At 45.1% G+C, this 23,591-nt stretch overlaps 1 long non-coding RNA gene across 7 annotated transcripts; it reads left to right on the forward strand.

The window, feature by feature from the left end:
- Nucleotides 1-15,025: 15,025 nt before the first annotated feature.
- Nucleotides 15,026-20,486, forward strand: LOC128085660 (uncharacterized). 7 transcript variants are annotated; one of them, XR_008209039.1, is made up of 5 exons: nt 15,026-15,140; nt 15,376-15,536; nt 15,648-15,974; nt 16,375-17,717; nt 18,035-20,486. It is a non-coding gene; the product is annotated as an uncharacterized LOC128085660 (long non-coding RNA). The 7 variants fall into 7 exon arrangements; XR_008209041.1 differs by having other exon boundaries at nt 18,038-20,486; XR_008209040.1 differs by having other exon boundaries at nt 16,375-16,607; nt 17,619-20,486.
- The last annotated feature ends 3,105 nt before the right edge of the window (nt 20,487-23,591 follow it).

Genomic DNA, 23,591 nt, shown 5'->3' on the forward strand with positions numbered 1-23,591 from the left:
GCATGCTGTGAATAGTTTTTCTTTTGTAATAGCCTATGTTTTAATGCAACCAAATGCAAATGTTTCCTACCTTCAGCTCTCCCAGCATCGTTACCCATTCCTGAGGATAACCTGTGAGCACACACCTGCACATGCTCCTCCCTGGGCTGCCTGCAGGCATTGCCCTTTTCTTTTCCTGCACGCTGAGAAAAAGCCCAATTCTCTGCTGAGCTCCCCCTGTTACAGGGGAAGTTTCCTAGCCTGGTACGGGAGAGCTGTGCTGCAGTATCCCTGTGATACAGAGTTGAGTTTTCCTCCCAGCCTACACCAAGCTCCTGCCTGGGTTCTGCTGTGTTTGCTGTGAGTTGGTCCTGGATTTCCTGAGGCAGGTGTTAACCATTCAGCTCATTAGTACTTGCAGCAGTGGGGCTTTTCTCATGCTGTGTAATCCCTGCTGGTTGAGTTGAGGCTCAGGGACTCTGGTTGTAATATCAATTAACGTGAATTTCTATTAGCATGACAAGAAAGCTCTTCTTGCTGTGATTATCCTATTGCTGCAGGCTTTTAAAAGGGGCATGATGGTGGACCCTGGGGAAGGTGGAGAGATGGTCCTGCCAGGGGTCCTCCGTTATCTTGCTTTCACCTCACCAAGCATGGCTTTGGTTATCTCCTTTGTGGTGCTTCACATTATCAAGATTTAATGAGAGTTTATTCTATCTCTCTCAATATGAGGAGGTATAAATCAGAAGTGTGTTCCCCAAAGTAAAGGTAAGTGCCAGCATGGGGTCACTTCCAAGAGGAAGAAACAGAGGATGTGAACATTCATAAGTTGCAGTGATTCCAGATTGTGCTGGGAAGGTCTTCCTGGCCTCAATATTTCTCCTGGTAAAAACCTCTGGTTCTGGGAGCATTGAGTATCTTGTATTCCTTGTTGCATGTTTTCCCATGGGGTGGTTTTGATTGTATAATTTCCTGCAAATCAGTCAGGACAGCCTGGCAGCAGTTGGTGCAGGGTGTTATGGGGTGCTTTGCATAAATGCAGATCCCAACATAACACCTGCAAGTGCCAGAATCTAGAGATGGGCATGATTTTATCCTCTCTAATGTTTCGAGCACACAGTGCTTAATAGTAAGCTACTAATAAAAAGAGAGCTTGAGCTCCCCAGAATCCTAGTTGCTCCATCTGCTCTTGCCGCAGTGGCTGACATCTGTGGGGACTGTAGTCCAGCCCCTTCAAACGAGTGGATGCATCCCTGGAACCTGCACACTTAATGCATTCCCTATCCTGCTTAAATGCATGGGGCAAGGTGGTTCATAGAACCATTGAATGGCTTGGGTTGGAAGGGACCTTAAAACATTCAGTTCCAATGCCCTGCTGTAGGGTTGCCTCCCACCAGCTCAGACTGCCTGGGGCCCCCATTCAACCCAGCCTTGGGCACCTCCAGGGATGGGGCACCCACAGCTCTCTGGGCAGCAGTTTCAGGGCCTCGCCATACTCAAAGTGAAACATTTCCTAATACCTGACCGAAATCTTCCCTCTTTTTACATGGACAGATAGTGATAAATTAAAAGACTGTCTCCTCTCACATGTCCCACTGCTTGGCTGCTTCCACCTTCCTTCATGTCTTCAGCAGTGCAATGCCTGTGACAGTGCTGTTATTTGTCCTTTGCTCCAGTAAAACGAAAGGGTAAAGATAAAGATCTTCTGGTCAAGGCTTGGGCACACAGTTGTGTCCATTTCTGTGTCAGCAGCTACAGCTGGACATACATTTGAAGAAGCACAGTCAGTGGAGAAAGTAGCATCCAACTTGCTTCTTCCCAGCTTATTGCTGTTATTTTCTGCTATGAAACCTTTTCCAATGGTAGTGCCAGTTTCAAAGCCCATTAAACCCATCTTCTGCTCCCTAGAGCAGCTTTAAGCTTTAAATTCCAGTGAAAATTTCAGTGCATGCTTAAAATCTCTTTTAGTAGCTACGATACATGCAAAACTGAGATGTAAGCATTTATTGCCCTTAAAACTCACTGTCGCTGGAGTCAATTTGTCTCTGCTGTCGCTGATCAGTATTTCAGGTAGCATCATGGTAACAGAGAAAAGTGCTCAGAAGGAAACAGCAGGGAACCAATTGCAATGGAAACCACGTGTGCTGGAGGAATAATATTTACCTAAATGTGTCTATCACATCTTCCCAAAGGATGCTGCTATTAGAAGAAAATGGTTATGAAAGTGTTGCCACCACAGATAAAAGTAATATCATATTTTAAAAACACACGCTTGAATGTGTTCTTAATTAAATCCATATTGTAATAACAGATATAAAGCCACATCCACAGAGGATAATACCACGTCCTCCTAAGACAGAAGCTACAGTTTAATAAATATCAACAGGTGCTGTATGACTCACATTAAGTATGTTTGCACACATGACTGGTGACTTCATGAGCTGAGGTGTGGACTGAGGGGGTAGAACTGAATAAAGAAAGAGTAAATTCTGGTGCATCATCCAGATTTCTGGTAGCACCCAGAGTAATACCCGTGTTCTGCCACTATGCTTCTGAAGACTTCAGTGATGTTCTATGGGGGTCTTCTCCACTTAGCTTTAGAGACAGAGGTGCTTTTTAAGAAATACTTGGCCTTTCTGGGCATCGTGTCCCTGCACTGCATCAACCACCACAATGCCTTGTCCTCTCTGATTACCAGTGGCCATAATACCATCCTCATCTCCCCCAGCTGCGCTCTCAGGTTTCTCTATGCTCCTATTTACCCTCCATTCTCTGCCTTTACTCTCCATCTGCTGTCCCAGCTCATGTACTTCTCACCCCTGGCATATCTCCAGCATCCATGCATCTCCCTGCAAACTCTAAAACTTGCAGCTAAGCTGTGCATGACAGCATGTCCAAGGAGCTCTCATTTCATCTGCTCTCAGAGAGGAAATAGTTCTGCGTGGAGCAGGACACGATCTGGTGGCACCTCAAGATCAGTCTGCTTTGATTTTCAGCCTGTTCATTGATTACAGATGATTTCTAGATTAGAAAGTTCCAAACAATATAGTAATAACACCCTGTAAAAAACCTGGGTAAAAACTGTGCATTAAAAACATGGTGATTAACTACACTGGGTTGTTGACATGGTGCATCACACCTTCCCAATCCAAGCTTAGGCAAGGCTTAAGAAAAGGCAAATTCCTGAATTGTGTTATGTTTACAAACGTTTATTCTTAAACCTCATCAGAAACAGTGGAATTTTCTATTGAACTTCTCAGATAAAATTTGTTGCCCTACTTGCAGTAATTGGAAATATGAGATCCATTCTGAAAATGAATTAAAACATCAGCTACTCCGAGAGCTACAAAATGTACAACGAAATTTCCACATTCTTGTATCTGTAAGTTAGTTTTCCCACATAGTGTCTTTAGCAAGCGGAGTGTTTGTCTCTGCTGGGATTGTTTGTCTCTGCATATTCCCTCCCTGCTTCAGATGACAGATCAGAGAGTTCAGGCTGAGATTAAAAGCTTGATAATGAAACCTGGGGACGCAAGTTAATCATCACATTGGGTAGCCAGAAGAGTGTTTTATGAATGTCTTGGGGACACTTGGTTGCAAAGGAAATTTTCTGATTGTTCAGATGGAAAATGCCAAAAATACTTCAGATAACTGGCTGCTGTGTTCTGCTCAGTGCGGTTCCCTTCTCATTTGGAGAGGGAGTCATGAACTCCCGCTCCTAATTAATCTTGCCCTTGTTTGTTTCTTCTGATTCTTTCAATACATGAGGAACGATTCATTGTTCCTCTCAGTGAAGTCAATGTCATGGTTTGCATTTTCATGGGTTGACTATTTCACTTTGTATAGAAAAACTACAGCTATGTGACTGTAATAATGACATTACCTTCAAATCAAAGCAGTTGCACCAGTCTCATTCCACTCTTAGTCTAGAGCATTGTCAAACCCAAGATTTTTCCCAGTACTGCTAAAGATCAGTTTGGGATGTGCTCCAGAAATGATGCATGGCCTAATTGCAATTGAATGTTTGTTCACTTGCTATATGGCATTGACAGTTAAAGCTTCCACTGTAAGCTTTACAAAGTAGCAAAGTGTTTTATTTCCACCCAGGGAATCTTATGTAGAATCATAGGATTATTAAAGTTGGAAAAGACCCAAGGAGGCTGTGGATGCCCCATCCCTGGAGGCATTCAGGGCCAGGCTGGATGTGGCTCTGGGCAGCCTGGTCTGGTGGTTAGTGCACATAGCAGGGGGATTGAAACTAGATGATCATTGTGGTCCTTTTCAACCCAGACCATTCTGTGATTCTATGATTCTATGACATCTAAGATCATCTAGTCCAGCAATCAACCCATTTGAAGCTTCTTCCAGCAAAGCATAACAAACTTGCCCATGCTTTTTTTTTTTTTTTTTTTTTTAAAAAAAAGAAATATTAATGTTTAATAACAGCATTTAATTCAATCATTCTTATTATTTGTTTGTTTATATTTAAACTGGGTGCTTTATTTTGAAAGAAATCAGTGATACGTTACTTTAGTGGTGCTTCCTTCATCTTGCTAAGATAGTGCTGGAGCACAAGGGTTTGTCTCTCATCCTCACCTCTTTTGCTTTCCCACCCATGGAGCCCATCACTCAGTGCTAATGGAAAAGCACTGCGTGTGTGAAGTGCGAGGGGGAGAAAGGATGGTCTGCAATGCCTCACTGCAAGGGTCCTGCAGGATGTCACCAGGCTGTCAAGGGAGCTGCCACCCATGGGCAGCGGAGGTGGGGAGATGTGCCCCTGGTTCCAGCCTCATAGCACCAGGGCTGCCCATGCTGAGGCAGCTGCCCACCCCTCACTGTCTGCCCTGAGGCAGCACCCACACACTGGGACTGGCTCCCTGCCTTTCAACACCTTGTGACCCAAAGCATCTCTGTCCTAGTGCTGTGTCTGATGACGAATGGCTAAGAAGCACACTGGCTGAAAGGTGCTGTAGGCTCTGCTCTGTTTTAAGGACAATTATTTTTAAAATGGAATTTTTGTTTGGAGCCACTGACTGGCTGAACAGCTTCAGTCCTGTTAGGCTGTAGATGAGCTACCTTAGGAAAGAGGAATTTTTCCCATGCCAGGAACCAAATCAAAGCGTTACCTGCATCCTTAGAAGTGCAGCTTTACCTTACCTGACCTCCCATCCTACGGAGGACTCCAAACTTGAGAGGATCAGCTTTGCACGTTCACGCACAGGAAAAGAATAGGGAGAACAAACAGAGCACCCCACCCTCTTCCACTTATTTAAGATCAGAAGGAGAGTGTAGGCTAAGCCTGGAGGAGTGGATTTATGGATGCAGAAGAACCTAGTTATTAAAACGTTATGAAAGTTTTCCTCTCCTTTAAATGCATAAATATGCAGATGAAAGGAGGCATGTGATCTGGCCACCAGCCATGCTGCTGCAGGCTCAGCCTAATTATCAGCTGCCAGCTCCGCTGCGTTTTAAGTGGTGAACATGATTAAAGATGCAAAGACAATTGAAGAAAGTTAGATCGGTTCTTACGAGGCCTGCTTCTATTTTATAACCACATGGCAGCTTGGCCTTGAGACTGAATCTGCCCTTACAAGCTGAGGGAGAAAAGTTCTGCTGATCAGACGGGTTTTTTTTCAACCACAAGCTGCACGTGCTCTTGAATTCATCGTTTTTATAGCAAAGCATTTGCCAAGGTGGGCTGCTCTCCTTCCCCAGTCTGAGGGAAAGAGAGCAGGGAGTGCCGGCAGGGTCACCCCATCAGGTGAGAGGGGATCAAAGCCCAGGGTGTTGTGACCCCCCTGTACAGAGAGGTGCTGACTGGTGCTGAAGGCATGGTAAGACAGACTGCTGGGCTTCTGCCTTCCTTTGGAAATGGAAAAATCGTTGAGAAAGCCAGATGGCCTCGTGTGTCTGGGAGAGAGCCACGGTCCTGTGGGCAAAATGGAGATCTGGGATTCCTCTCCCCAGCACTGCCATTTTCCTAGCTTGGTTTCATTGCTGCTGCAGCTAAAGCGAGGCCAAGCAGTCTGGCAGTATTCATCCTTTTGTGATCTGTATTCACAGGGGGACGGAGCCTGGCACTGCAAAGTGACAGACGTGTCAGTGCTCACACGTCGGGTGTGAATCCCGCACGCTTCCCGCAGCCACGGCTTTGTCTTGTGCCTGTCTGCAGCCTCTCCAGCCCTGGGGCTCTGCTTGGAGCTGCACCATGCCCTGGGGCTGAGATGCAGCAGGCCCCTGGGGCGCTGCTGTTTCATGGCCCTGTTCCACACAAATGTGCTGGGAGATGGAGTTGTTCCCGGCCACGTCTGCCATGAAGCTGAGCTACTGGCCTGGTGGGTGGCCAGCAGGGTGATCCATTTGATCACCATGGGATATCTGCTCCTGCACAGAATAAACGGCATCCTCAAAGGGGCAATTGATTATAAAAGCAGCCCAGGGTGAGCAGACACGTGAAATGAATCCTACTCAAGGAGTCTCGTGTCAGTGCTCGGCCATGAGTACTGATAGGGATATGAAGTGTGCTCCTTTTGCTGCTGGAAATGTGACTCTGTCCTTCTGCTGAGCTCCATGTCAGGAGCCGGGCTGTCTGCTCACCTCCTGATTTATGAGCTAGATACTCATGGAGCCACTTTGTCCTTTGAAAAGAAGCAGGCACGGATGTGGCTCTGTCTGCCCAAGATTAAGGCCTTCTCCAGTTTCTCACTGATTTAACCACCTTCCAACATATAGATCTAGGTGAGACAAAAATGGAAAACAAGCCTCATTATTATGTCTCTTACCTGTGCAGCCCCCTTGGCCCTGCTGCACTGGCTTTGGGCTTCTAGCCCCCTTATGTCCTATTACATTTGTCATTACGTATTTCTTTGTCAAGAAATAAACCAGTAAAGAAATGCAGTGTGTCTATGCCAAAGCTATGCCTTAGGAGCCCCCCTGTAATTTTGTGTTCCCCTCAGATGTTTCTTGTTTAAGCAGTAGACTGCAGCACCACTGTAGCACTGCTCTTAAATAACCAAGGATCCCTGAAGAACTGTTTTGTGATTACTGGTTTGCTAAGGTTGAGATTTGCATTTTCCCCATTATGCACACTCTGTGCTGCTCCCCAGATCATATTCTCCCTTTTAAGAGTAAAGCAGCCTTCCCCACAAACTACTCATTAAAAGCTGTTTCAAATCACAATCTCTTTCACCATTTGACTAAACAAACATTCCTTATTCTGGAGATTACTCTGTTGCAAAAGATAAGGAAAATGGGCCAGATATCAGTGTTAGTTATCCTATAAAGGGCATTCCAGACTGATCCAATGCATACAGTCAGGCCATGAAAGTCTGCTTTTTCTGAAGCATTAATAATGCATAAGCATGCTGCTCTTTCTAGTCTCAGCCAGATGCCTCTGTATTATGAGCCCATTCTCACTAATATATTCTCTGGTAGAGGAAAAAAAGGATTAATCACATGCAGAGAATGGCAGGAATACATATATTTTAATAATTCTCTGTTTTCCATTCCTGGCATTTGTTTGCATTTGAAGATGGGCCGGTCTTCTCCCCAGGGATGGGAAGGAGCTGCCCGGCAGCCAGCATGCTCCCGCTTGCTGCTGGCTCAGGGCTGGCTCCCAAGGCACTGCAAGCAGAGTAGTGGGGCTGCTGAGAGCCTCTACTTCCCAAGCAGCTCCCTCAAAGTCAAATGTTATCAGTAGATTTGCATCTTGATCCAGCTATCACTCACCATTTATCTGCACTCCAGCCATATAGCTGTGTAGGAAAAATACATGTGATTATACTTAAAGTGCAGTTCGGGTAGTAAACACCTCCATGTTTATCAGCAAAGTGCAGGAAAGAAAGCAAATTATTGAATCAGAGTGACAACAAACAGGAGTGCCTAGGTCTGACTTTGCCAAGCCAAAGCAGTGGCTCACTACTGTAAGAAGTTCACGATCTCCATCCCTGCCTAGGTGCATCATCTGCATCTTGCTTCTGATACCTAGTTTTACCTACTGAAACCACAGAACAACCACTAAAATCACAGAAAACTTTCTGAGCAAAAAAATGAAAATATGTGCATGAGCAAGAATTACCTGGTTGGAGATGTGCCAGGGGAGGAAGAGGCTGCCGAGGATGAGTGGCAAATAAGCAGTGGTGGGGAGGTTGCATTAAGCAAATGCAAATCCATGCTTCTGGAAAAGTTTTCCCACCGCTTGTCTCACAGCAGCACCAGGAGCCACGCTGCTCCATGGACAGCCTGATCTGCAGGCAGCCAGAAACTGACCTGAAAAACATTTTAAGTCAAGTGAGCTCCCTGGTATGGAGCTTGTGGTTGTGTGAGTGTGGTCAGGAGTGCTGGGCAGCAGTCAGAATGTGGCTGGGGACCAGGGAGCTGCACAAAAGAACACTTCTGTGCAGTCTTTCGCTGACACGTTTTCACTAAAAAAATTGGTCTCTGACCCTCTGTCAGTGGCTGGGTCCTTAGCCGAAGTTCCTGCAATTCAAACTGCTTATGAACTGTGTTCTACAGGGCTTGAACTTGAAAGTACATGCCAGCTCTTTTCTACAAGTGATTTCAGAAAGCACATCAAATTTTAGCCCACCATCTCCTTACGATGCTTAGACTCCAGTGTCTGGTTGTCCTGCTCTGTAGTAGTGCAGCAGAGCCTGTGCCAGCTTGGTTCCCTGAGCTGCCTCACTGCATGGGCAGATGCACACTGTGATCAGGAGTGCTGCAGGGCAGGGAAAGCACACTGGGTGAAGCACCCAGCTAGGGATGCTTCATTGGTGTGTAATTACAGCTTGTGCTCTTCAGGAGACCACTGGTAAAATTCTCAGCCTCACAAAACCCAGACTAGATGGAATACTGGAAAAAGGGATTCTGCAGATGCAGTAACTTGTATTCTGAGGCACAGTGAGGAAGGTCGGGGTGGTAAAAGTGCATGAACCCAGCTATAAGAGGTCACACACATCTTTTCTGTAATCACTCGGGGCCAGGTTGCTGATAACAACAATCTGCTTGCCCTGAGAGAAGCAGAAGCAGGATGCTCTTCCCCGCTGTGCAGGATGCTCAGGACAGAGCAGCACTATGCTCTCTGTGTGCTCAGCAGTCTGGCATTTTACTTTCTTGTCTATAATTGGGTGTTTTGTGTTTAAAGTGAGCACTTGCGATCATTTCGGACCAGGCAGGCTGCTGCTCAGCAGAGTGATGTTTTCTGGATCAGTTGCTGAACAATGGCACAGATCCATTCCCACACACCCTGCAAACATTAATGCCTCCAACTGTCCCAGTTTTGCTCATCACAAGTCTCCTTTCATTCACCCTCCAGTCAGCTCTGCTCCACTGCATTGCACCTCCATGATGGCTTCGCATCAGGTGGCTTGAGTTCAAGTTTGTCCCCATGGGCAGATTTTTGTCACCATGAGACTTCTGAAAGCTGAGACCCCTACTGAAGTGCCTGGAGAACTGCAGTGCTCAAAGCCCCTCACAATGGATTTAATTTCCTTGCAAGACATTTACAGTTTGGGTTTGTGTGACACAAAGTACATTTTAAATGTGAGATGAATGTAAGTCATTTTGATCACCCATCCTCATACTGGAGATGAATTTTTCCCTCCCGTGAGTCAGTAGAAGAGATTCTGCAGCAATGCCTCGTGTTAACAGCTAAAAAATTGTTAAGGAAATATTCAGAGGTTTAAACAGGTTTTAACATCTCCGGATTCCTTTTGGAATTTTCTAGAAAATGAAAGAAAAAAGAAAGGATAGCTGGATCACCTGGCTGATATGTGAACAGCACCGCAGAAAAGCTGTAAAACTGAAAATGGGAGTTGGCAATGCACGTAGTGCAAACAAGCATAGGGGTTTAAGAAGAACTTGTCTTGCAAACAACCTCTCCATATTTTATAGCAGGATTGCCTTGCAGTCATGGCACCAGCTTTGTCTTCAGTTGCACTGAAACAGTTCTAGTGCTTCCTTTGAGTTAACAAGGGACAACTTTTAGGATGGCTTCCAGGAACAGCAGCTGGAATTTCCCAGCCTTCCTCCTGGTAGGGCTGGCTGCCCTATGCTGCAGGGCTCACCTCGTGCCTGGCTGCAGCCCCACACGGAGCTGCAAGGAGAAAAGTGCTAAACTGACTTGAAGCTGGTTTAATTAAAGTGATACCCATCTCGCTCAGGTAAACACAAAACAAGGAATAAGAATGTATCCATGCTTTAAATCCTGCACAACATAGCAAAGGGGTGGTAAACAGAAGGTTGAAGCGAGGGTGAGCTGGCTCGTGCATGCTGGAGCTGGAGGCTGTGTTTTGTGTTCCATTGAAAGGTGAGGTGGAGCTGCAGTGTGCATCCCTCACCAAGATAGGCCTCGTCCCATTCAACAGACAGCGTGGTGCTTCCTGTCCTCATATCCAAGTCAGGCTCAGCAGATACAGCTGCCTATGACAGCCCAATTGAAAAGCTGGAATTGCTGTGCAGTCCAGTCAAGGTGAAATGGAAGGAGTTTGTAGCTCTTTCTTTCATTGGCTGAGTGAGTGAAATGCTGAAAATTATTAGTACAGCTAATCTGGTCTGCTCAGATTGAAAAACTGAGGCCCAAAGAGCATGTCAGCCACCTACTGTCACCCACCCAGTTCATAGCAGAGCTAAACATAATGCACTCAGTGCCTGAGGGTGTTTTGCTAGTGCTTCCCAGGAGGAATATGTAAAGAGTTTATGAACACAGCACAGGGCAGTGCTGGTGGGGGCTGCTCAGCTCCTGGCCTGGGGCTGGCTTGTATCTCTGCAGATAGAGCACATCCCCTGCAGCATGATGCAAGCAGCTCTTTCTGCAAAAGGTTGTACAGATCTGACAGATTCCTGGTCTGGCGCCTTCACTGTTAATTTAGGCTTTATCCACATGGCAGGCAGAGTATTCAGCAGACCCTGACACGTGGTGAAGTAACACCTGAACAACTGCTATTGTAACTGGTTATGACAGAGAAGCCTCATACCTTAACTCAGCAATAAAACACAGAGACAATGAACACACGGGGGAACTCGAATTCTTACTTAAAGTCTAAGCAGTAGCACATCAGAGGAGTCACACAATTAAGTGATTTCACTCTTTCCACCTTCCATTAAGCAATCAATGAAAGTTCTCCCTCTAGGGAAAAAGTGAGATGAGGGGGGAGCGTTAAGCCCGCTGTTTTGCCAGTGGTGCCAAAAAGAAATACATCATGATTTATATGTTAATGAGCCATTCTCGTTAGGCAATGCATTCTGTAAGGTGTTGCAATGGGGGACTGTGAGGTTTATCCATCAGAGGAAATTAATTCATCATCAAAGCGAGACAGAGAGCTCCCTGGTGAGAGCCGTAAATAGGGCATTTGGAGAGTGACAGAGAGCCGGGTGGCATGTCCCTGCTAGCGCTCCCATTGACAGTCATGTCGCCTCCTGCTCTCAGGCTCCAGCTCATGCACATTAACCATAGCCGGTTTCACATTCCTGGTCGGTATCCAGTCGATGTTGGTTTCAATTAGAATAAATGCTTATTGATTGAGAAGAGATGGGCCGGCTGATTAGCTCCTTGGGAAGCAGAGCATGCTTGGCAGAGGGCAAGGCTGGGCTCCTCACAGAGCCAGGAGCACATAGGGTTCTGAAAATTTGTCATGGAGAAGTTTTCTAGATTAAATCAATCCACTGAAGAATCCATCTAATAAAGATAAATGGCTGTCTTCATTAGGGAATTAATGATAGGCCCGATAAAATCACAGCAGGAGTCATGTTGACTTCAGCAAGCTTCCAACCCAGCCCAATATTTGCCTCAAAGCAGTGGTTCCCAACCTTTGTGCAGGCTACATGTGTGCATAACCATGCGGTGAGATGCAGAGCAGGCACTGCTCCTGAGCTGGAGCTATAGGTGAAGATCTGCAGATGGAAAACAAGCATCTTTCAGATAGATACCCCCCCAAATAAAATAAAACACAAGACAAGCATTTTAGGTAGTATGGTTAGGTTGTGATTGGACTTGATGATCTTTAAGGTCTTGAGTGATTCTATGATTTTTATTTACATTAGCGAGGACATTTTTTTAGACACTATGGGAAACAGTCTTGTCAAGAGGAACACTCCAGGAGCATGAAATCACAGCATATTTTCCCTTCCCCAGTCCTGCATGCATGATCGTGAACGCAGAGAGATCTTGGTGCTGTGATTGACTTTGCTGCATATTCGGGTATCCGCAGCATTTAACTTGCTAACTGTCTCATGCTACGTATGACCCTCACAGCTGATGTGATTACACACAGTTCTCCTGATTTCAATAATAGCGGCGACGTGCCCGCATTTATTCCAGTCGTTCACACACGATTAAATTATTCGCGTCTGTGTCCATTCCGGGCTCTGGGCACATCACGTTCAAGCAGACCCCGGCGTGGCTCTGCCCACCCCACGGCCCCGGGCTCCGTCCGCACAGTGCGGGCTGGGGAAAGCCGCTGCAGCGGTCCCCTCCTGTGGCCGTGCTGGGCCGGTGCAGGCAGGGCTGCAAGAGCAAAGGCAGAGCCAAGCGTTGCGCTCATCTGGGGTTTGAAAAGGGGTGGGGTTATGGAGGGAGAGTTCTATTCTAAGATGTGGGTTTTGTTTCTTTTTGCTCGCCTTTCATTCTTTCTTCTGCCATTTGAGTTCCGTCAGACTCAAGGCCAGCCTGTGCTTGGCCCGATGCCGTGGTTTGTGGGCTGTGCAGGGATGTGGGATGGCTGCACAACCTCAGCCCTCACCCTTTGCCATCAGTGAGCACAAAACCCAAGCACTCAACAAGATCGGAAATCTTCAGCAAAAGTCTTTAATACTGATGAATCCACAGGAACAGCAAGTCTGTAAACGATTAACAAGGACCTTTATTATTCATGCTTGTGTCAGGTGCTGCCAGAGAAAATCTCACTGCAATCTGCTGTGCTGCTGCCATGTGCAGGTGCTCTGAAAGATGTGGCTTCGTTGCAGTCTTGCTTTGCCAATGCCAGATGTAGCACCAGTGGGAGAAAAGCGCTGCTCAGACATCACTGTCATTTTATGGGTTGCTTGTTTGTTGTTGTTTGCTGTAGACCATTAGTGGGTGGGTTTTAAGGTTTAGCACTCAGGACAATTGATATTAGTGTCTGTTATAGGTCAAGCAGCACACTGCACAGGAATATAAAGAATGGTAATAGTCTTTCCTAGTGGTTGCATGAAAAGATTTCATCTAGTATTCTGCACATGGCCAGCTGTAAGGAAGGAAATTCCCTTGGAATCTGCACAGATGAGCAGCAGTCAAACCATTTGCTCTCAATTTCCCCAGATCCTAAGGATTTCACACCTGGCCTAAGCCTCTGGAGATAAGCCTGTGATGCTCTGCCCAGGAGGGACGTTTATAGCTGACCTGTGTGGCTCTTGGATCCTGCAGGCCCAGCTCTAATTACCTGCATCATTATCACAGCTTGCCCTGCTGCAAGTGTTACTGAGGAGTATGGGGATTCACTAGGAACACTCATTCCAATGTAGAACAACGTAATTATTGCCATCGGAGAAAGGAATGACTAATAAGGAGCTTCAGAGAGTATTTCATTCATCCTTTGCTCTGCGGCTTCAAAGACAACTTTAAAAGGCATAATTAAACAGCTCAAGTGCTCAAACTGCCTTGGCTCTTTTAGTAAATTTCTTTCCAATATCGAGACATAAAGTGGACAATAATTTCCCAGCATGCCAACATCTCCACCCTTAACAAGCTGATGGAGCTGACAGCTGTCTGCTCTCACATTTTGCTCTTGCTCTGCATTCCTACCTGTTGTTCAATTTTTTTTCCATCCTAATGATATTGCCCAGACTGTGAGTAACAGCTCTGTGCACAACTCACTCCAGTGTTTCTTTGCAGAGCAGCTCTCACATGTACCACAGAACGCTGTCATTTTAATGATTGTCTTCACACAAGAGCACGGTGCCCTGCCCCTTGCCATCTCCCTACTGTCTGCACCATCAACCCACACCAAGGATATTGCTTGGCTCTACCTGCTGTGCTGGTGGGCACATGGAGAAGGGCTTCTCCTGCTCTCTCGTTCTATGGCTTACAGCATCCCCACCACTGTTAGTGGGGAAAATGAATGGTCGGAGCATCACAGCATCCCTGTATCTTCTCACAAATTTGTCCTTGCAGGAGACTCTGCAGCGTTAATGCTATATTTTTTTATAGCCAGGCATGAACCTAAGGCACAGGCACACAACTAACTCTCACTGGATTCAACGTTTTCTAGTATTCTGCATTTCTGTCTGTCTGCTTTAGGCTGCTTTTTCAGCAAAATGCCTAAAAATGAATTTTTCCTCTTAAAAATTTTTGAAATGGTCAAATTTGCCCACAGATGCTTTTCTGATCATTTTGGGTTGAAATCCATTTCCACAAACAGCAAAGCCAATGGCTGGAATTCATGTGCACCTGCATATATCAAATGAGGCCGTTAAAATTAATGGAGGAATACTAATGTAGAAGAGGGATAATGAATTTGATTAGTTTTATTACTTCCCCACTGTTATTGAGGAGAGGCTGTACAGCATTTTCAAGCACATAAGAGATCAGCAAATGTAACAATGAATATGGTGTGAGCCTAACAAGCTTCTTGAATGATTAACTACACATCGTCTGTCCCACACTGGAGACCAATTAGCAAAGGCAGACATTTTCATGCAGGGCAATCAGACCTCGGCCAGACATTGTGATCTGATTTTCAACGGGAGCTTTCTGAGCTGCCCAGAAGTAAAGCTCAAATCCCTACCAAGAAAAATGCTGCTTAGTAACAGCAACACAAAGCTTTGCTGTTCTTGGTGGTCTGTTATTGCCTGGCTATGAGGAAATGGATCTCCAATTGTGAATTTTGTTAGAAATTAGTATAATGTTTTTGACTCATTAACATTTATTAAAACATTTTGTTTGTTTCTTTGTTATGTTAAAAACACCTGTATCAATTACTTAGTTACATACAGCCTGTATGGGAACTGTTGAGTCATGGCCTGAATCACTGATTGATCACCTGAGGCAAGGACTGAGACAGCCATGGGAATAAAGGTGAAGGCAATTCAGCTGTGTGACTGGAAGGGTCCTAGATCCCATTTAAGGGCTGACTGCCACTGGGGAAGGATCTCTTTCTGGAGTTTTCTCCTGTGAGCCTGGGATGGGGGTGAGTATTTCATTTTTTATTGTCTTTTTCCATCACAATAATCTTTCTGATTACAAGCCTGCTATCCTAACCATGCCACTCTTCTAACTGTATTCTAACTTTTCTTAATTGTATGCGATCAAATTCTATTTCTGCTTTGTGATGGAACTGCTAGAAAATAGATAGCAATTTGCAAAGGCCCAGGAGGGTCTTTCATTTTTCTCTTGATCCTGTCGTTATTATGATTAATTTGTAGGTGAGAGAAGGAATGTTGCTTAGATTGGGACTGAACCTTCAGCTGATTAAAAAATGACAATAGTAACAAAAAGCTGATAATACTGGTGAGCAGAAAAAGAACGTGTCTCTATGAATCACTATATGAAGAAGAGGTGTGTAGAAACCAGGCAGAAAATTCAGGTATTTGTGCTCTTGGCTATACATATACTATAACATAAACTATAATGTATATTGTATGTATGTAGCATATATACAGCTCTAAGTTAACAAAGCAGTGTTAATTTTCTGTAGATCTAACGTTTGACGTCTGATTGTTAGGAAAAATACGCACTAAGGCAACGCCGCTGTTGCCCAGGAGAGGGCAGTCACAGATATCCGCAGCGTTCAGAGGCGCTCGTAGGGAACTGCGCGCACAGCGAAAGGGATCGTCTGAAAACCGTGAGCATCTCTCACGTTTTTATGGCCTTACAGACGCCAGTGCTGCTCCGACTGACTTCAAACCTGTCCTCAGACCTTATGAACCATCGGGCTGAGGTCGGAAACCACCCTTAATGCTCCAGCCGAAGTTTTTACAGCCTCCTAAACAAAGACCTAACTGGCTTATCGGGCAGATGGGAGGTATGGAAGTACTACACAAAGCAGAATGTAAGTGCACGGGGGCGAATGGTAGGCAGGCAGGCATCTCCCACAGCTCGTGCGGGTGCTGCAGGAGGATGTCAGTAGTCCGGCAGCACTGAATCACAGACAATCCAGTCGGAAAGGTGCTGTTAGTCTCTGTTATTATGCTAATAGCAGGTGGAAGGCTACGCATATTAATTGCAAACCTGTTTAGCCTCACTGCTTTGAGCCAAGCAGGCACCATAACGAAGCTGAGAAGCTTTGTGTTTTATTTTAATTAACTCAACAAGAAAGGCAATTTAAATGAAATGTTTTCTGTTGTGTTCTCCAGTGCTAATCAGCAGCTCATTATCTTCAGTCACATCGGCATTGCTTTTTTTTTTTTTTTTTTCTTTCCCAGTTAGAGAGGCGCAGCATAAACAAGTGGTGGCACATGCTGAAGGTTATGTGAGTGCAGTGATGTGAGATTAGAGAGGAGAGGAACCAGCTGGCCATATGGAGGGAGACTTGGGAGAGCTGAGGCTGTCAGCAGATCCACGGGCACCGGGACTGACATCCATCAGAAGAGCAGATCTTCCTATTGGCACTGGTAGTGAAGATACCCTCCAGGACGGACAAATGTGGATGCAGGAGGTATCCAATGAGGACACGTGCAATACTGATGCTTGTCTCCTTTATGTATTGTTCATCACTAATACAACAGCCTGTGACGCCTCACCATCTGTGTCAGTGCAGGTTTGGGAAGTAATTTTGGAAACATCAGGTATCTATGAATTTCAAGGCTTAATATGTCACCTTATTCTTGTGCAATGCCAGTCCTGCAACATTCAATGTCTACAAATTCAGTCATGCTTTTCATATACGGACTATTTCTAAAAATAGGGGTAAAAATATGAGACAGTACTTTGCAGAACTGTAGAGTGAGAGTTGTAGGTAATGGATGACAAACTGGAGAAAAGTTACCCAAAGGAATGAAATTTTTGCTTGGAAGATCCAAGAAACAATAACAAAAAAACCAATCAAACAAAAAAAAAACCAAACAACAACCTGACAAATTAAATCCCGATGTAATCTAGAAGAGCCAAACAAAAAGCCAGGCTTAGGCTGTGGTTCTATTAAACCACATCTAACTAACCCAACTTGCAGAACCACCCCACGTCTGATTTATCAGTAATCCCAGTGAAGTACAGTGAAGAGTTAGAAGTGTTAGCTTTTGTTGCATTCCAGAAGAAATAACTCAAAACAGAGCAAATGCACCAAAACCCCAAAAACTCAACACCACGAAACTCTACTTCTGGGTATTCAAAGTGCTGAGAAAACTGTCCAAGGCCAAGCTGTGAGTGTTGACCCATAGGCTAATAGCCTAAAATCTGTAATCCAGTGTCTAAAAATCCATGGGATCCTGTGGTTCATTGCACTCTGGTTCTTCCTGGTGTTAATTTCTGTGCAGTTCCATCCTGCTGTGGGTCGATTTGCCTTGGGATGGGTTCAGCACGTGGTGCATGTTACATCAAACAGACCTTACATGAAGGTTAGCACTTGTTTTTGGTTATTATTTCTGCCTTTGAAATGGTTAGGAAAAATACGGTCCCTCCAACATTTATTACGTGAGCACAATTACTTTATCACTCTTCACATTTTCAGGAAGCCTCATCCTGAAGATGGAGGTAGATGACCACCGAAAATATTTGCCAGGGGTGCTGAGGAGCAGCTGAATGTTTTGGAGCATCAGCCACAACCAGGGTACCTGTGCTGGAGTGTGCATGTGTATTTCAGATTTCCTGGCCATAAATGTAGATACCACATAATGCTGAGGGTCAAATTCAGTCCTGGCATAGCTTCAGTGAAATTGGATTGTCTGCCTTTGGGTTGCTGGTGCTGCATGGTGTTTAATTTAGATCATATTCAGTCTGAATTAGTGCTTGCCTCACCCAAGCAAGGCAGGCTTTGCAAATGGGTTTTCTCTTCACCTCACTTCATGTGTGTCCTCGTGCATCTTCTTCCATCTTTGAGAAACTGCTCTCTTTAGTTTTATTGTATCTAAGGGAAATTTTCATCAGCAGAGAGAAGAATGTGGATCGCATCTCTGCTAGGGAGCACCAAAAGAAAAATGCTGCCAAGAGAAGCCGTAACAGAGAGCACTGTTGATGTAGATAAAAAGTCTGCCCTGAGGACAGCTTGTCACATGGAGCCTCTTGTGCCATTAATTACAATTCTGAGGTGCAGATGAAATATGGATGTGATAGAAGAGGTTTGCTTTGTAATGTGTTGCTGGATAATATTTTTAAAGAGACAACATTGTGCCAAGTCTTCAGCTCATACATAAAAGTCTTTCTTTTCTTGTTGCAAGAAAAGACTCCTGACATCTCAGTCCCAAAGCTCTGATGGGTACTGCTCTGGTTACATTTCCAAAAGCAGGTTGTTCCAAAGAGTCCTACAGGAAGGGCTGCAACACAGTTGTTATTCTCACAGGAGTTCTTTCTTCCTCCTTGCCATCCTCGCTAGACCTGTCTTGGCTGACATCTTCATTGCTGATGAGCAGAAGGAAGTAAAATGCTAATGACTTTCCTAGAAGATGATAATAAAATAGGTTTGTACCTGCTGGTTAGGACATAAAAGGACAGCATAAAGGGAAGTAGCAAGGTTAGAAACACAGGCAGAAAATAACACAAAGAGATTTGCCTTGGGAAAAAACACAACCAAATGCACTTGGTGGCAACACAGCTTGGAAGAGGTGGTCAGCAGGCTGGGCAGGGAAGGGATGGTGTGAGCAACAAGAGCAAGGTGTGATGGTAGGTGGCATATCAGATGTGTGCTTGCAGTGTGACTGCAACCTAATGTAGGGAACCTGCTTTGGCAGAGAGGCTGTACTCAGAGGCCTCCAGAGGTCCCTTACAGCTCTGTGATTCTGTGGTATGCTCTCTGTGCCCACATTGCTTCCAGAACTGTGAAAACAATCCCAGATTAATTTGTTAGAGAATTACCATTCAAGTGAAAATCCATACAAACTAGAAAATATTACTGGGAAGAATTTTACTTCAACTCTGGTCACTGTTGTACACAATATCAAAACTGTAACAAGACCCTCCATGAAACACATGGAAGTACTAAATACAGAAGTAGCCAAGAGCTCAGTGGGGACAGGAATTCCAATAATACACAGAGCAAAAACAAGCATCGTAAAGCAGCTCTGAACTAGGATGGATTACAAAGGGAAACTTTGCTATCTATGGCTTACAGAGGGGAAACTGAGGCACAGAGAAATTTAATCTCTTGTTTAGTGTCAGGGAAGAAATCTCTGTCAGAGCCATGAACTAAACTTAGCTGCTGGGTCTGCATTCCTGTCCCGAGCACCACTGAGCAATAAATAGCAGGGAGCAGGAAAATGGAAAGAAGCCATGAGAGGAGCTGAGTCTCTGCTCTGAGGTCTCTGGTGTCAGGGCAAGTTGGTGAAACAGCTGGGCAGCAGGGACTGCAGCAAGAGCTGTGCCTCCCCATCCTGAGCAGTGTGGAGGGCTAGCAAATGGAAATGCGGAAGGTGAAATTTTTTTTGTCCTCCCTTTGTGCCCTGTCTTTCTGGTTGCAGTAACACCAGCTTGCCCCTTGGGTTATCCATCACAACCCCAGCACATCACGGTGGTCACCCACCATCCTCTCCCCCTGGCAGCCACCAATCTCAAATCCATGGCCCCATTACCCATCCATGTGGGATTAAGGTGCTGTTTGTGCTGCATGGCCACGCACACGGGCTGATGGAAACCCCCTCATGCTAACAGCCTTTCTCTGGTGCAGCAGTCTTCAACCAGGCAAATCTCATCCCCATTCTGAGCCACTACTGTCTTCTGAAAGCTGTAGGATCTTGGAACCAGCCAGCAGATGTGGGACTTATTACAGAAGGGACTGTGCAAGTCATGTTACTTGAGGAAATTGGGATGAAAAGGGACATTAAGCTGCAGGAAAGCACAATGCCAAGCACTTTCCTCAGACAGGTGGGTATTCATCTCAGCTGTTGAGGTTCCAGGGGCTCTCAGAGGAAGCAGGTGTTTGGGAATGCTGTGTCAGGAAGGTATTTGGGGATGCCGTGCCCATGGGGAGACAAGAAAGCCATAACATTTGGGAACTGAGCAGCTGTTTCTGAATGCATGCATACTGAAAGGAAAACTGCTTGGCTTACTCTTCCTTCCCTCTGAGGAAAAACTCCAAACAGAAATACGATTGCCTCACTGCACTTTGTAAAAAAACAACTTGACATTTGACCATATATGTTCTACTAAGGGACATGGTTTAAAGGGGAAATACTGGTGCTGGGTGTGCAGTTGGAGTGGATGATCTTGGAGGTCTTTTCCAACCTCAGTGATTCTATGATTCTGTGATTCAGAAGTGGTGTTTCCTTAGATGTGGGCTCTGCTGTGAGACAGATTGCTCTTGGGCTTCTGCTACTTTCCTAACTAAAAGATCAATGATGGATTAAATTTCAGCTCTGCAGCCTTTGTATTTCTTTGATCTATTCCTTGCAAGCTTAATATTTTATCATTAATAAAGTTTTGTAAATTTAAGTGTAATTTTGTAATGAAATGTTTGGTGCTATGCACTGACAGCGTGCCCCAGGAATGCCAGAATCCCTGAGCAGCTCAAGTCATTTCTGTAGATCAATGAAACAATAGGTGAGGATTGGATCCAGACCATGGTGAGAAGGACAGCATGGTGGTGTGCCTGGGCTAAGAGCTCATGGACAGGGCACAGCTTAGCTCTTAAAGGGGCAGCCCTGGGGCCAAGAGACTGCCCAGGATGGAAGCTCTTGGCCTCACTGGTATTAAAGGCCTGGGATTCCCCTGGCTGCCCCATGCAGCAAGCTGTGATGTCTGTGTACAGAAATAAAAACAGGAGACAGCCAGTCCTGAAGCAGGGCTAGGTCTGAGAAAGAAACAGCAGCTTCATGCACCAAACTAGGAAATCACAAGGATTATTGCCCCTACAATTTGAAATATATTCTTCCTTGGGCAGGCTGTGGCATTTGCTTGTGCACTGAAAGAAGCACTTTGCTGCAGCAGCATTGAGTATCTTGAAAAGAGTCACCGAAGTGCCTGCAGCCTTTCAGTGTGCATCCTGGCTGGGCAGAAGCTGTGATTGGCTAAGCAAGTGAAAGGACACATGTACCTGAAGCCCCTTTTCCAGCAGTCCTGTAGCAGCTGCTCCTAACCAAAACCCCTAAGTGATCAGCCTGCTGGGCAAAAATATTTTTCTGTTCACTGGGATTTCTAGAAAAAAGGAAAAATTGAGATTCTCAGATTTTTCATGAGCAATGAATGAAAAGGGTTTTTTTTTCCTTTTTTTTTCCTTTTTCTTTTTTTTTTTCTTTTTTTTTTTTTTTTATGTTGGCATTGTTGCAACTTTCACTTTTGCAGTCAGACAGCCTGGTTCCATGAATTCCTTTGCTTGCCCCTCACCCATGATGGGTGACATTGGGAAAATGCCTTCCCTGGGAACTTCTCCTTATGGTGGCAGCAGGAGCCTTGAGATGGCCCCTGCAACTCATTCCAGCCCCAGTGTGATTCACAAAGGTCACCTAAGTGATAATAATCTGCTTTATTTGTTATTCCCATGGAGTCTTGTCCTCTTTGCAGAAATTGCCAACAAGGTCACCGCTTCCGTTAATTGTAGCTGTGTTTATTGTGAGGTGGAGGCATTCCCACGTGACCACAAATGATAGCTCCTCTCTGGTCATTCCTGCTGGCAGAAGCCCTTGACAAATGATTGCAAAGAAGCAAATGAAAGTGGATTGTAAAGTGCATTGCATTGCATTCATAGATAACCTAATAAATAATTTTCCCTGCTGTTCAGGTCTGATTCCATTAGCAATTCCTTAATTAATTCTGTTTCCTTGCCCAACAGGCCCACACCCAGTGCTGAGGAAAACAGTGCCTGATGGAGCAGATGAGTGGAGAGATTGGACAGAAATTACTGCTGCTCTCTGGTGCTCACTCTGCTGCTGGCTATTGCAGAAAACACAGGACAGAGGAATGCCTATGGGGAGGAAATCCCAGACAATTTTTCACAGTACAAGGTTGCAAGAGAAGTGCTTGTCAGCTGTGATTTTGGCCATGATTACACAGCCCATCACCTGCTGCTTGTTCAATCCCATTCTAGGGTGTGAATTTGCCAATAGCTGGAGTGTAGTTTGCTCCTTCTACAAGGACAGGATGAAACTTGGACCTTTTATTGACCCACCATGGCTACCATTAGCAGTGACAATTTTCATGGCGTGTTTTCTGCTGGACTGGTGAAATCTTCTTTCTAAGTTTGACACAACTCTAAGTAGGCAGAAATTCACAAGGTTAAGACTAGCATTTGGGAGGCAGTATTTTGAAGGTGGGAATGTCTTCAACTCTTGAAACCATTCTGTGTTAGAATCATAGAATCACTAACTTTGGAAAAGACCACTAAGATCACCTAGCCCATCTGTGAACTCATCCCCGCTGTGCTCACCAAACCATGTTCCTCAGTGCCACACCTACAAAGCTCTTGAAAATCTCCAGGGATGGTGACTCCACCACTCCTCTGGGCAACGTGCAACTCAGGGCTGGTTTCCATCAGGACTGAAGGCAGGTAGGAGCACAGTACCTTGATAGCTGTGTTATAGACCTGCAGGTGAAGTAGGGAGCTTCACTTCCCCCACTTCAGTGTTGCCAGAATGAGCCAATAATACAGAGTGCTGACACCTCACATCTCCTCATTGCTGAGCCAATATCCCTGATTGCTGCTGGCTGCAATTAGCCTCCGGAGCACTTACAGCTCACAACTTATGCTGCGGCTTTTGCCTTCAGGAAGGATGATATTGCACCTCCTTAATTCCTCTTGGGATTTCCCAGCTCTGAAGTCCTTTGTCAGCCAACCATGGTTATACAGGCTGTTCGGTGAGGTTATTGATTCCTCTCATCCCTGCCTCCTTACTCGGCAAGGCTGATTTATAGGAATTCTGGTAGGAACCACTAAAAACCTGGCAGGGCTCATTAATTTGTGAATCTTTTAAAGACTTCCCTCATCACAGAGAACATCTGTTTGCCGGAGTGTTATTTTTGCAGCTGCCAAATCAGGTTTGCAAGACTCTCACATTCTCTGCAAACCCAAACTTGATACCATAATATTTACATTCAGAGCTCAACACTCCCTTTTCCACAAGATCTATGCAGAGTGAACACAGCCACACTCAGCTGTGCAAACCTCAGTTCCACTGAAATAGCCCACATTAATGCCACTAAATCCAGAGAAATCAAGATCAAACCTAGTTGTAGACTTTCTCTTTTGCTTTTTATGTTCACCATGAGGCATTTCATTAACATCTGGAACATCAGCAGAGGGAAATCCCATTAACACTAATTGTGCTATGCATGAATATCTCCCACAAATTGATGAGAAAAATTCTGCCTCGGTCCTCCAACTTTATCTTTCCAATGTAGCATTTGTATTTCCTGATGTAATTTCAATGGCCTTCTGCAACTCATACCCCAGGAATGCAACTGCTTGTAAATCAGGTGAGACCAAAACACTGCTGAGATTGAGACCATCCGCTTATTTCTTCCTTAAGACAAATCTTCTTCCAAGTCTTTGATCTCCTTA

This window comes from Tympanuchus pallidicinctus, unplaced genomic scaffold (genome assembly GCF_026119805.1).
Source record: "Tympanuchus pallidicinctus isolate F22 unplaced genomic scaffold, pur_lepc_1.0 scaffold3, whole genome shotgun sequence".
In the NCBI taxonomy this organism is placed as follows: domain Eukaryota; kingdom Metazoa; phylum Chordata; class Aves; order Galliformes; family Phasianidae; genus Tympanuchus; species Tympanuchus pallidicinctus.